General features: G+C 35.5%; 1 protein-coding gene across 5 annotated transcripts in view; it reads right to left on the bottom strand.

Moving 5' to 3' along the window:
• COL4A5 (collagen type IV alpha 5 chain) overlaps nucleotides 1-15,829 on the bottom strand; it is a 228,983-nt gene that overhangs the window by 155,805 nt on the left and 57,349 nt on the right. The gene's annotated exons all lie outside the window — the stretch shown is intronic.

Raw genomic sequence — 15,829 nt, 5'->3', positions numbered from 1 at the left:
CACTAGAATGCTACACAACCAAGATGGTATAATGTTAGTGAATGCGTAGATCAGTGAAACAAAATGGAGATCCCAAAATTAGATACACAAAAATAAAGTCAAGTGATTTCCAAAAATGGTACCAGAAAACTTCACTAGGAAAAGAAAACTCTCCAATAAATTTTGATGAAGCAACAAGATATCCATATTTTTTAAAAAGAAATGTCAATCTCTATCTTACATCATTCAAAAAATTACTTTGAGATCAATAATTACCTTAAATATAAAAGATAATATTTTAAAGCTTCTAGGGGAAAAAAGGAAATACCTTTTTGACCTTGGTATAGGAAAAGTTTTGTTAGACAAGAAACAGAAGAAATAAATACTAAAAAAAAATAGATTTCATCAAAATTAAAAACTTCTACTTATCAAAAAACGCTGTTAAGAAAATGAATAAACAAGGAACAAACTGGAAAAAGACCTGTGCAAAACATATATAATAAAGGATTAGTATGCATAATATATAAGGAACAGTTAAAACTGAACATTAAATGGCATTTTTAGCTTGGAGATGTAGATAACTAGAAAGACGTTACTCCTAAACTTGAAACAAGAGAAAGCTAAGCAACGTGCAGATTAACAACTTTCCTTGGACCAATCACAGATAAAATGGATCACAGGGCAAACAACGTGCCCAAACTTACAGAGAGAAACCAGTTTAGAACATTTGATTATCTCGGGATGATAATATTGAATGCACAGAAGCAGGCAGGAGGATGAAATTAGAAATTTTAACTAATTGCCAAAGGTCAAGCATGGACAGACATGAGTGTGAAACTTCTGGGAGCTACACGGAAGACATTCTCTAATAGCCCTTTCCAGGAACCTCACCAGGCTCTCTGGTGGGAAAGTAAAATGAAGTAGTCACTTTAGAAAACAGAATGTTAGTTTTCCAATTAAGTAAACATATAGGGTTACCATATCACTCAAATATTCTACTTCTAGGTATATGTCAAAGATAAATGAAAACATACATTTATACAAAACCTTTTGCACAAATATTCATATCATTATTTATAAGAGCCAAAATGAGGAAACAACCAAAATGTCCATCAACTCATGAATTAATGAACAATATGTGGTGTATCCATATAATGGAATTTGATTCAGTAGTGAACAGGAATGAAGTACTAATTTATCTTACAACATGGCTGAACCTTGTAAAAGTTCAGCTAAGTAAAAGAATACAGTCACAAAAGAGCACATATTGTATGATTTCATTTATATGAAATATCCAGAACAGTCAAATCTGTGGAGACAGAAGTAGATTACTGGTTGCCTAGATCTGAGAGATTAGGGGAAAATAGGAACTTACTGCTAGTAGTATGAGGTTCCTTTATGGGGCAGTGAAAATGTTTCAAAATTAGATTGTGCATATAACTATACAATAATTTATGAATACAATAAAAAAATTGATTTGTACATCTTGAATGAGTGGATTACAGCTCAATAAATCTTTTTCCTCAAAGAAAGAATAACAGTATTAAAAAATTAAAGCTGGGCTTCCCTGGTGGCACAGTGGTTGAGAATCTGCCTGCCAATGCAGGGGACACGGGTTCAAGCCCTGGTCTGGGAGGATCCCACATGCCGTGGAGCAACTAAGCCCGTGAGCCACAACAACTGAGCCTGCACGTCTGAAGCCTGTGCTCCTCAACAAGAGAGGCCGCGACAGTGAGAGGGCCGCGCACGGTGATGAAGAGTGGTCCCCGCTTGCCACAACTAAAGAAAGCCCTCGCACAGAAACGAAGACCCAACACAGCCAAAAATAAATAAATAAATAAAATTTAAAAAAAAAAAAATTAAAGCTGTAGCAGCAATATTAATTTTTGACATCATATTATCTAGAATAAGTGATATTGACAGAGACAGAGGAACATTACATAATAATAAAGGGATAAATTATTCAAGAAAACATGACAATATTTATGTGTGTATGCAATGAACAACAGAGCTTCAAAAAACATGTGGCAAAACTTGATAAAACTAAAAAAAAAACAAAACGAAGTAGCAAATCCATGATTGAATTATTTTTTTGAATTTTATTTTATTTTATTTATTTTTTTATACAGCAGGTTCTTATTAGTTATCCATTTTATATATAGTAGTGTATATATGTCAATCCCAATCTCCCAATTCATCACACCACCACCACCACCCCCCGACACTTTCCCCCCCTTGGTGTCCATACATTTGTTCTCTGCATCTGTGTCTCAATTTCTGCCCAGCAAACCTGTTCATCTGTACCATTTTTCTAGGTTCCACATATATGCGTTAATATACGATATTTGTTTTTCTCTTTCTGACTTACTTCACTCTGTATGACAGTCTCTAGATCCATCCACATCTCTAGAAATGACCCAATTTCATTCCTTTTTATGGCTGAGTAATATTCCATTGTATATATGTACTGCATCTTCTTTATACATTCATCTGTCGATGGGCATTTAGGTTGCTTCCATGTCCTGGCTACTGTAAATAGTGCTGCAATGAACACTAGGGTGCACGTGTCTTTTGAATTATGGTTTTCTATGGGTATATGCCCAGTAGTGGGATTGCTGGGTCATATGGTCATTCTATTTTTAGTTTTTTAAGGAACCTCCATAGTGGCTGTATCAATTTACATTCCCACCAACAGTGCAACAGGGTACCCTTTTCTCCACACCCTCTCAGGCATTTACTGCTTGTAGATATTCTGATGATGCCCATTCTAAATGGTGTGAGGTGATACCTCATTGTAGTTTTGATTTCCCTTTCTCTAATAATTAGTGATGTTGAGCAGCTTTTCATGTGCTTCTTGGCCATCTGTATGTCTTCTTTGGAAAATGTCTATTTAGGTCTTCTGCCCACTTTTGGATTGGGCTGTTTGTTTTTGTAATATTGAGCTGCATGAGCTGTTTATATATTTTAGAGATTAATCCTTTTTCCGTTGATTCATTAGCAAATATTTTCTCCCATTCTGAGGGCTGTCTTTCTGTCTTGTTTGTTATTTCCTATGCTGTGCAAAAACCTTTAAGTTTCATTAGGCCCCATTTGCCTATTTTTGTTTTTATTTCCATTACTTTACGAGGTGGATCAAAAAAGATCTTGCTGTGATTTATGTCAAAGAGTGTTCTGCCTATGTTTTCCTCTGAGAGTTTTATAGTGTCCAGTCTTACATTTAGGTCTCTAATCCATTTTGAGTTTATTTTTGTGTATGGTGTTAGGGAGTGTTCTAATTTCATTATTTTACATGTATCTGTCCAGTCTCCCAGCACCACTTACTGAAGAGACTGTCTTTTCTCCAATGTATATCCTTGCCTCCTTTGCAATAGATTAGTTGACCATAGGTGCGTGGGTTTATCTCTGGGCTTTCTATCCTGTTCCATTGATCTATATTTGTGTTTTTGTGCCAGTACCATATTGTCTTGATTACTGTAGCTTTGTAGTATAGTCTGAATTCAGGGAGTCTGTTTCCTCCAGCTCCATATTTTTCCCTCAAGACTGCTTTGGCGATTTGGGGTCTTTTGTGTCGCCATACAAATTTTAAGATTTTTTTATTCTAGTCCTGTAAAAAATGCCATTGGTAATTTGATAGGGATTGCACTGAATCTGTAGATTGCTTTGGGGAGTATAGTCATTTTGACAATATTGATTCTTCCAAACCAAGAACATGGTATATCTCTCCATCTCTTTGTACCATCTTTAATTTCTTTCATCAGTGTCTTATACTTTTCTGTATACAGGCCTTTTGTCTCCCTAGGTAGGTTTTTCCTAGGTATTTTATTCTTTTTGTTGCAATAGTAAATGGGAGTGTTTCCTTAATTTCTCTTTCAGGTTTTTCATCATTAGTGTATAGGAATGCAAGACATTTCTGTGCATTAATTTTGTATCCCGCAACGTTATCAAATTCATTGATTAGCTCTAGTACTTTCCCGGTGGCATCTTTAGGATTCTCTATGTATACTATCATGTCATCTGCAAACAGTGACAGTTTTACTTCTTCTTTTCCAATTTGGATTCCTTTTATTTCTTTTCCTTCTCTATCGCCGTGGCTAGGACTTGCAAAACTATGTTGAATAATAATGCTGAGACTGGATATCTTTGTCTTGTTCCTGATCTTAGAGGAAATGCTTTCAGTTTTTCACCATTGAGAATGATGTTGGCTGTGGGTTTGTTGTATATGGCCTTTATTATGTTGAGGTAGGTTCCCTCTATGCACACTTTCTGGAGAGTTTTTATCATAAACTGGTGTTGAATTTTATCGAAAGCTTTTTCTGCATCTATTGAGATGACCACATGGTTTTTATTCTTCAATTTATTAATATGGTGTATCACACTGATTGATTTGCATATATTGAAGAATCCTTGCATCCCAGGGATAAATCCCACTTAATCATGGTATATGATCCTTTTAATGTGTTGTTGGATTCTGTTTGCTAGTATTTTGTGGAGGATTTTTACATCTATATTCACCAGTGACATCGGTCTGTAGTTTTCTTTTTTTTTAGAATCTTTGTCTGGTTTTGGTATCAAGGTGATGGTGGCCTCATAGAATGAGTTTGGGAATATTCCTTCCTCTGCAATTTTTTGGAAGAGTTTGAGAAGGATGGGTGTTAGCTCTTCTCTAAATGTTTGATAGACTTCACCTGTGAAGCCATCTGGTCCTGGACCTTTGTTTGTTGGAAGACTTTTCATCACAGTTTCAATTTCATTTCTTTTGATTGGTCTGTTCATATTTTGTATTTCCCCCTGGTTCAGTCTTGGAAGGTTAGACATTTCTAAGAATTTGTCCATTTCTTCCAGGTTGTCCACTTTATTGGCACAGAGTTGCTTGCAGTAGTCTCTTAGGATGCTCTGTATTTCTGTGGTGTCTGTTGTATCTTCTCCTTATTCATTTCTAATTCTATTGATTTGAGTCCTCTCTCTCTTTTTCTTGATGAGTCTGTGTAATGGTTTAACAATTTTGTTTATCTTCTCAAAGAACCAGCTTTTAGTTTTATTGATCTTTGCTACTGTTTTCTTTGTTTCTATTTCATTTATTACTGCTCTGATCTTTATGATTTCTTTCCTTCTACTAACTTTGGGTTTTCTTTGTTCTTCTTTTTCTAGTTCTTTTAGGTGTAAGGTTAGTTTGTTTGTTTGAGATGTTTGTTGTTTCTTAAGGTAGGATTATACTGCTATAAATTTCCCTCTTAGAACTGCTTATGCTGCATCCCACAGGTTTTGCATTGTCGTGTTTTCATTGTAATTTATCTCTACATATTTTTTGATTTCCTCTTTGATTTCTTCAGTGATCTCTTGGTTATTTAGTAATGTATTGCTTAGCCTCCATGTGTTTGTGTTTTTTTACGCTTTTTTCCCTGTAACTGATTTCTAATGTCATAGTGTTGTGGTCAGAAAAGATGCTTGATATGGTTTCAATTTTCTTAAATTTACTGCGGCTTGATTTGTGACCCAAGATGTGACCTATCCTGGAGGATGTTCCATGCACACTTGAGAAGAAAGTGTAATCTGCTGTTTTTGGATGGAATGCCCTATAAATATCAATTAAATCTATCTGCTCTATTGTGTCATTTAAAGCTTGTGTTTCCTTATTAATTTTGTTTGGATGATCTGTCCATTGGTGTAAGTGAGGTGTTAAAGTCCCCCACTATTATTGTGTTACTGTCGATTTCCTCTTTTAATTCTTTTTTTTTTTTTTTTTTTTTTTTTTTTTGCGGTACGCAGGCCTCTCACTGTTGTGGCCTCTCCTGTTGCGGAGCACAGGCTCCGGACGTGCAGGCTCAGCGGCCATGGCTCACGGGCCCAGCCGCTCCGCGGCATGTGGGATCTTCCCGGACCACGGCACGAACACACGTCCCCTGCATCGGCAGGCGGACTCGCAACCACTGTGCCACCAGGGAAGCCCGATTTCCTCTTTTATAGCTGTTAGAAGTTGCCTTATGTGCTGAGGTGCTCCTATGCTGGGTGCATATATATTTATAATTGTTATATCTTCTTCTTGGATTGATCCCTTGATTATTATGTAGTGTCCTTCCTTGTCTCTTCTAACATTCTTCATTTTAAAGACTATTTTATCTGATATGAGTATTGCTACTCCAGCTTTCTTTGGGTTTCCATTTGCATGGAATATCTTTTTCCATCCCCTCACTTTCAGTCTGTATATGTCCCTAGGTATGAAGTGGGTCTCTTGTAGATAGCATATATATGGGTCTTGTTTTTGTATCCATTCAGTGAGCCTGTGCCTTTTGGTTGGAGCATTTAATCCATTCACATTTAAGGTAATTATCGATATGTATGTTCCTGTTACCATTTTCTTAATTGCTTTGGGTTTGCTTTTGTAGGTCCTTTATTTCTTGTGTGTTTCCCACTTAGAGAAGTTACTTTAGCATTTGTTGTAGAGCTGGTTTGGTGGTGCTGAATTCTCTTAGCTTTGGCTTGTCTGTAAAGCTTTTGCTTTCTCCATCAAACCTGAATGAGATCCTTGCTGGGTAGAGTAAGGTTCTTCCCTTTGTAGGTTCCCTTGTAGGTTCTTCTCTTTCATGGCTTTAAATATGTCATGCCACTCCCTTATGGCTTGTAGAGTTTCTGCTGAGAAATCAGCTGTTAACCTTATGGGAGTTCCCTTGTATGTTATTTGTAGTTTTTCCCTTGCTGCTTTCAATAATTTTTCTGTCTTTAATTTTTGCCAATTTGATTACTATTTGTCTCAGTGTGTTTCTCCTTGGGTTTATCCTTTATGGGACTCTCTGCACTTCCTGGACCTGGATGGCTATTTCCTTTCCCATGTTAGGGAAGTTTGCGACTATAATCTCTTCAAATATTTTCTCAGGTCCTTTCTCTCTCTCTTCTCCTTCTGGGACCACTATAATGTGAATGTTGGTGCATTTAATATTGTCTCAGAGGTCTCTTAGGCTGTCTTCATTTCTGTTCATTCTTTTTTCTTTATTCTGTTCCACGGCAGTGAATTCCACCATTCTGTCTTCCAGGTTACTTATCCGTTCTTCTGCCTCAGTTATTCTGCTATTGATTCCTTGTAGTGTATTTTTCATTTCAAGTATTGTATTGTTCATCGCTGTTTGTTTTTTACTTCCACTAGGGCTTTGTTAAACATTTCTTGCATCTTCTCGATCTTTGCCTCCATTCTTTTTCTGAGGTCCTGGATCATCTTCACTATCACTATTCTGAATTCTTTTTCTGGAAGGTTTCCTATCTACGCTTCATTTAGTTGTTTTTCTGGGGTTTATCTTTTTCCTTCAGCTGGTACATAGTCCTCTGCCTTTTCATCTTGTCTGTCTTTCTGTGAATGTAGTTTTTGTTCCACAGGTTGCAGGATTGTTGTTCTTCTTGCTTTTGCTGTCTGCCCTCCTGTGGATGAGGCTATCTAAGAGGCTTCTGCAAGTTTCCTGATGGGAGGGATTGGTGGTCGGTAGAGCTGGCTGTTGCTCTGGTGGGCAGAGCTCAGTAAAACTTTAATTCACCTGTCTGCTGATGTGTGGGGCTTTGTTCCCTCTCTGTTGGTTGTTTGGCCTGAGGCGACCCAATACTGCAGCCTACCCAGGCTCTTTAGTAGGGCTAGTGGAGGACTCTGGGAGGGCTCACGCCAAGGAGTGCTTCCCAGAACTTCTGCTGCCAGTGTCCTTGTCCTCAAGGTGAGACACAGCCAACCCCCACCTCTGCAGGAGACCCTCCAACACTAGCAGGTAGGTCTGGTTCAATCTCCTATATGGTCACTGCTCCTTCCCCTGGGTCCCGATGCACACACTACTTTGTGTGTGCCCTCCAAGAGTGGAGCCTCTGTTTCCCCCAGTCCTGTCGAAGTCCTGCAATCAAATCCTGCTAGCCTTCAAAATCTGATTCTCTAGGAATTCCTCCTCCTGTTGCCAGACCCCCAGGTTGGGAAGCCTGACATGGGGCTCAGAACCTTCACTCCAGTGGGTGGACTTCTGTGCTATAAGTGTTCTCCAGTTTATGAGTCACCCACGCAGCGGTTACGGGATTTGATCTTATCATGATTGCGCCACTCCTACCATCTCACTGTGGCTTCTCCTTTGTCTTTGGATGTGGGTTATCTTTTTTGGTGAGTTCCAGTGTCTTCTTATCGATGACTGTTCAGCAGTTAGTTGTGATTCCAGTGCTCTTGCAAGAGGGAGTTAGAGCATGTCCTTCTACTCTGCCATCTTGAACCAATCATCCCCTGATTGAATTTTGAGACTTCATCAGTCCTCTCAGTAATTGATAGAACAACCATGATGAAATCAGTAAGGATTTCTTCATGATGACCTGAACACTATTAAGCAACTTGATACTTATAGAACATTTCATCTAACAACAGCAGGATGCATGTTCTTCTCAAGTGTACATAGTTCATTCACCAAGATAAAACATATTCTGGGCCATAAAAAATTGTAAGTTTAGAATAACAATCATACAGAGTATATTATCATACAATCATACAAAGTATATTATCTGACCATAATAGAATTAAATAGAAGAAGAAAGATACTCGGAAAAATCCCCTAATGTTTGGAATGAAACAAAACAAGTCTAAATAACTTATGGGTCAAAGCAGAATTCTTTAAAGAAATGTATTTTGAATAAGTGAAAATGAAAACAACATGTCAAAAATGGGTGGCAGGGCTTCCCGGGTGGCGCAGTAATTAAGAATCTGCCTGCCAGTGCAGGGGACACAGGTTCGAGCCCTGGTCCAGGAAGATCCCACATGCCGTGGAGCAACTAAGCCCATGCACCACAACTACTGAGCCTGCGCTCTAGAGCCCATGAGCCACAACTACAGAAGCCCGTGCCCCTAGAGCCCATGCTCCACAACAAAAGAAGCCTGTGCACTGCAACAAAGAGTAGCCCCAGCTCACTGCAACTAAAGAAAGCCCACGCACAGCAACGAAGATGCAACACAGCCAGAACTAAATAAATTTATTTTAAAAAATGAGTGGCATATAATTTGCAGCAATGTGGATAGACCTAGAGAATATTATGCATAGTGAAATAAGTCAGACGGAGAAAGATAAATACTGTATGATATCACTTACATGTGAAATCTAAAAAAAATACAAATAATGTATATGTAAAACAGAAACAGACTCACAGATATAAAAAACAAACTTGTGGTTACCAAAGGGTAGTGGGGGAAAATAATTAAGAGGCATGAAATTAACAGATACAAACTACTATGTATAAAATAGATAAGCAACAATGATATACTGTAGAGCACTTGGAATTATAGCCATTATCTTGTAATACCTATAATGGAATACAATCTGCAAAAATACTAAATCACTACACTGTACACCTGAAACGAATATAATATTGTAAATCAACTGTACTTCAATTTAAAAAATGGGTGGCATATAGCTAAAACAGTTCTTAGAGGGAAATTTATAGCATTAAATGCACATATTAGGGAAAAAGGTCTCAAATCAATAATCTAAGTTTATACCTTAAGAAATTAGAAAGGGAAATACAAAATAAAACCAAAGGAAGTAGAAAGAGTAGAGCAGAAATCAATGAAACTGAAAGCAGAAAAATAGAGAAAATCACTGAAAACAAAAGTTGGCTCTTTGAAAACATCAATATAATTGATAAACTTCTAGCCAGGCTGACTAAAGAAAAAACACACCTAAATTATCAAAAGCAGAAATGAAAGAGAAGACATCATTAGTAATCCAAGAGCCCTTAAAATGATAATAAAGGAATACTACGAACAACCCTATGCTCATAAATTTGACAACTTCGATGAAATGAACCAATTCCTAAAGATCTACAAATTACAAAACTCACCTCAAATCATACAGATAACTTGAATTGTCCCATAACTATTAAGAAATTGAATTCACTGTTAAAAATCTTCTGAAAAAAATATTTCAGCCCAGATAATTTCGTTGACAAATTCTACAAACATTTGAAGAAGCAACAATACCAATTCTATATAATCTCTACTGGAAAGTAGAAGAAGATGGAACACTTTTCAATTTATTTTATGAGGCCAGCATTATGCTAACACCAAAACCCTATTTAGACAATACAAAAAGAAGAACATTACAACCCAGTATCCCTCATCAACATAAACGCAAAAATTCTTCATAAAACATTAGCAGATTGAAGCCAGCAATATACATAAAGAATAATATATTGTGACCAAATGGGATATGTTTCCAGGATGCATGAAGTACTTCAATATTTGAAAATCAATGTAATCCTACATATTAGCAATCTAGAGAATAAAAACTTCATTCAGTAAAAGCATTTAAGAAAATAAAATACTTATTCATAATAAAAACCTAATAAGCTAGAAATATAAAAGAAATGTCTATGTAAAAAAACCCAGGGAATCAACAGAACATCATGTATAACTAATAATTGAGACTACCAAGGCTGTACTCTAAGAGGATAACTGGGGTTTCCTTGGTGGCACAGTGGTTAAGAATCTGCCTGCCAATGCAGGGGACACGGGTTCAAGCCCTGGTCCGGGAAGTTTCCACATGCTGCGGAGCAACTGAGCCCATGCACCACAACTACTGAGCCTGTGTGCCACAACTACTGAAGTCCACGTGCCTAGAGCCCATGCTCCACAACAAGAGAAGCCACCACAATGAGAAGCCCGTGCACCACCATGAAGAGTAGCCCCCGCTCACCATGACTAGAGAAAGCCCGCATGCAGCAAAGAAGACCCAACACAGCCAGAAACAAAATAAAATAAATAAACTTATTACAAAAAAGAGGATAACTGCAATGATCAGCTTAATTAATTAACTAATGCAAATCAGTAAATGGAAAAAGAGATAGAAAATATCAATTGTATTTTATATACTAGCAATGTGCAATTGAAAACTGAAACTAAGAAAGAAATATCATTAACAACAACTCCAACAAATAAAATACTTTGGTATAAATCTACAAATTATGAACAGATTTATATATTTTTAAGCATTTTTACCACAAAATGCTCATAAGAGAAATTAAAGAAAATGTAATTAAACAGAGACACATACTATGTTTGTTGATTTGAAGATGCAACATAGTAAAGATGTCAATTCTACCCAAAATGATAGATACATTTGGTGTAATTCCAATAAAAATCATAGCAGAAATTTTTGTAGATACAGAAAAGCTAGTATTAAAATTTACATGGAATTGCAAAGCAACTATACTCCAATAAAAATTAATTTAAAAATTTACATAGAAAAAAAAAGTAAGTTGAATAGCCAAAACATTTTTAAATACAATAAATTAGGAAGAAACCCACTGAAGATTTTAAGACTTTTAATGACAAAGAGACAGTAATCAACACAGAGTGGTATAGATGAAAGGATAAACACATAGATAGTGTAAAAGAATAGTCAGGAAATAAAACGACACAAATATGGTCAAGTGATTTTTAACAAAGGAACAAAAGCAATTCAATGGAAAAAGGGTAGTCTTTTAAACAAATGATATTCAAACAATTGGTAATCCATAAACAAAAACATAAACCTTAAATGAAATTTCACATCTTACACAAAAATTAACACAAAATGGAGGAGACATCTAAATGTAAGCTTTAAGACTACAAATATTTTATAAGAAAATATAGGACAAAATCTTCCTTAGGCAAAAATATTCTTCAACAATAAAATCTAACACACACACACACACACACACACACACACACACACACACACACACACAAATTCTTAGAGATATGACGAAGAAAACACATTCCATAGAAGAGAAAAAGGATTAATTGTACTTCATCAAAATTAAAAATTTTTGAACTGTGAAAGACACTGTTAAGTGAATGAAAAGAAAAGCTCAGACTGGAAGAAATTTTGTAAATCACGTAGTAATCAAAAGACTTGTATCCCAAGAATATAAAGAAATCTGAAAAACTGAACAGTAAGTAAATAAGAGCCAAATTTAAACATGCACAAAAGACTTGAACAGATAGTTCACAAAAGAAGTTATACAAATAAGCATATGAAAAGATGTTCAACATCATGAGCCACTAGGGAAATGAAAACTAAAACCATGATGAAATATCACTACAAAGGAGAACTAATGTACAAATGAGTCAGTTTCTCTACATCCTTGTTCAGCTTTTGGTGTTGTCACTATTTTTATTTTAACCATTCTAATAGGTATAGTGATATCTGATTGTGGTTTTAATTTGCATGTCCCTAATGGCTCACAATTTTGAACATAATTTCATGTGCTTAACTGTCATCTGTATATCCTTTCCTGTAAGATGTATGTTCATGTCCTTTACCCATTTTCTAATAGGATTCTTTGTTTTTTAATAATGAATTTTGAGAGTTCTTTATATATTTCAAATACTAATCTTTTGTTGGATATGTGTTTTACAAATATTTTTGCCTAGTCTATAGCCTGTATTTTTTATCCTTTTAGTAAAGACTTTCACAGAACAAAAGTTTTTAATTTGGGTGAAGTCCAATTCTTCAGTATTTTCTCTCTTAAATTAGGCATTTGGTATCAAATGTAAGAACTCTTCACCCAGCCCTAGGTATGGAGGATTTCCCCATATTTTTTTCCCTAGAAGTTTAAAGTTTCATTTTTACATTTAAGTCCACAATCCATTTTGAGTTAATATTTTTAAAGATGTGAGGTTTGGGTCAAGGCTCACCTTTTTGTCTATGAATGTCCGACTGCTCCAACATCATTTTTTGAAAAAGTTATCCTTCCTCCATCAAATTTCTTTTGCTGCTTTCTCACAAATTAGCTGGGCATATTTATGTAGGTCTATTTCTTGATTCTCTCTTCTGTTTCATTGATCTATGTGTCTATCCCTCTTACATTATCACAGCTACGGTGACTAACTTAGCTATACAGTAGGCCTTAATATCAAGTAGAGTGATTCCTCCCACCTTTACTCTTCTTTTTCAATATTCATAACTGAGTTTTAAGCATTTTACTCTAACCCAGAGCCCGAACACATCAAGTGTACATCTATCTAAGTAAGTTCTCATCCCCAAAGATACTAATTTCAATCATAGGGGTAGAGAGAATGAGAGGATGAAAAAGCTTAATTTTATGTTAATTGTTACAAAGTTGGCATTATTTCTGCAGTATAGAATCTGCCACTCATATATATTAATACATTTAAGGCATTTTGAGACCATGTGAGTGACTCACTGGATGATTGTTTATTTATAGAAACAATCATTTCCACATAAACCTCTCTTTACATTATCTAACCTATGAATGCACTGAATAAACACATCTGAAAAAACATCAGTGCTTTAATTTATAACAGAAAAAGTCCTTCTGGAAGTAAATGCTTATAGAATGCTGAAATACAAATTAAGAAAATAGCATAAATATATTAAAACATGAAATATTTTCTTATCTATAAAAGATTTAAGCATCTCAAAATGAAAAGATAGAAGAACCAGATGTCCTCTTACCTCCTGCCCCTTACACTAACTACAGCTGATTATACCTTTACTTATGGATCTTTTCTCCTCCCTTGCCCTTCCTATCACCCATTTGCCATAAGGCTCATTTATATAAAATGCTGACCTATAAGAAAATCTACGTGTTGGAGTGAAATATTTTTCTAGAATAATAATTTCAAGTAATTCAATTATGGGTCCTGTTACACCCTGAGGCAGCATCTTTTTTGCTGTCTCCATAATGCTAGATCCGTTTGGACTTACAGAGGAATTCTACAAAACTATATACAGAGTTCAGTATTATAATTGTTTAGTTCAAAAACAGCCTTAAATATAGCCTCAATATAGCCTGTGCTTGAAATTTAATTTATAAAAACAAGAAAGAAGTACTATGTACTTAAATAGCTGCAATTCGGTTTCTTATGAAGAGTTTTTATTATTTTCTGAGCATCGGCCAATATCAAAATAAATCACAAAGTAAACAAAGCAGTCACATTTTAACGTATTTTAATGTGTTTCACTATAGCTTTAGCCTATTCCTGCCAAAATACTAATTTACAAAAAAAAGTGAGAATCAACTAAAATGTCAAATAACATTTAAACGATACTATTCTTTGCATCAGTTCTATGTTGGAGATACAAGGTAAGCCCTATAAATGCTGGTTAATGCCCCATGCAATTGGGGAGCTCCCTCAAGTGAAATATGATACTTTATTTGATGGCTATGTAGACCCAAGGATTAAGTCCCTATAATCCCTGGATAATAGACAAACTGTTCTGTACACACATTTACTCTTTTTTAGGAAAAGCAGAATTGGAGTTAAACAACAGCATATCTATTGCCTTACGATTTAACTGATGACATGTCACCAACATAAAGTATGTAAATAAAAGCCAACACAGAAAAACACAACAAAGAAGCATCTTAATCACTAAATTCAACTCTTCCAACGAAGGCTTAATTAAGAAAAATATTTAAGTCACCTATAGGCGGTCCCAGTACATTTCCTAGATGCTCACTACTTGAGTTAGCAGCTTCTGAAGTAAAATTGATACTTTTATTTTTGAAATCATTAATTTTCCCTTTGAACTCTACTCAAATTGCTTTATATACATGAAGTATACTTAGCTGATAAAACTGATAGTCTTTTCCCTGATGTTCTCTATTTTCTGTTAATAAGAGCCCTGAAATGGATGCACAATTCCAGACTCACTTACTGAACCCCCCCTCTACCCTTGCTTATAAATGTATCTTTTTAAAAATTTCTCTTCCTTTTGGTAAGTCTTGATAGGTATTAGAGGTCTCTAGTTTAAGATGGTATTACACTAAACAATCCATTTTTTAAATAGTTATATAATGCTTTCTTTATAAAATGAAAATATTAAGCAAATTTAAATGCCCAGTAGAAGGTACAAGTGAGACGGTAAAAATTGGGCTATATAGTTGGAAGAAAGAGAAATATAGCAAAACCAGGTACTATTCGGGAAAGGGTTTATACATACAATTTTATCTAGAGTCAAAGAACCAAATCCTGCAAAATACTCAGTGATTTTTTAACATTTGAGCAAAACTCATCAATCCATATGCTCACAAGAAATGGGTTAGCTTCTACATATCAAAATAAGACAGAACAATAACCAAAATTTAATTATAAGTTATAATGCAATAAAAAGGCCAGACATTTTTAATAGCTATCTATTTCTATAAAAGCATATTTTACTAGTAAATGAGAGTCCCCTCAGTTGTGTTAAATACTTTATTCATCCATTTCACTTATTCAGTGAGCAATACAGCAAGTTGAATCTCTCCCACTCAACAACTTCCATCCTTCTTTTTCACCTTTTAATGATGAATGTCACATTATATTTTAAAAAATGAAAACAACCTCAAAGTGGACCAAAGACCTAAATATAGTAGCTAAAATTATAAAACTCTTAGAAGAAAACATAAGAGAAAAGCTTCATGAATTACAATGAATTTAGTAACAATTTCTTGGATAAGACACCAAAAGCACAGGTCACAAAAGTAAAAATAGATAAACTAGACTGCATCAAAAATAAAAACTGTGCATCAAAGGACACAATCAATAAAGTGAAAAGGCAACCTATGGGATGGGAGAAAATGTGTGCAAATCATATCTGATAAGGGGTTGATATCCAGAATATACAAAGAACTTCTACAACTCAACAACAAAAAAACAACAACCAGATTAAAAATGGACAAAGGACTTGAAGAGACATTTCTCCAAGGAAGACAGAAATGGCCAAGAAGCACATGAAAACACGCTCAACATCACTAATCAACACGCAAATGCAAATCAAAACCATAATGCGGGACTTCCCTGGTGGTCCAGTGGTTAAGACTCCACACTCCCAATGCAGGGGGCCGGGTTCCATCCCTGGTC

The sequence above is a fragment of the Phocoena sinus genome, chromosome X (genome assembly GCF_008692025.1).
Source record: "Phocoena sinus isolate mPhoSin1 chromosome X, mPhoSin1.pri, whole genome shotgun sequence".
Taxonomy (NCBI): Eukaryota; Metazoa; Chordata; class Mammalia; order Artiodactyla; family Phocoenidae; genus Phocoena; species Phocoena sinus.
Note: the sequence above shows the minus strand (reverse complement) of the source record. Positions and strands in the feature narration are given on the sequence as shown.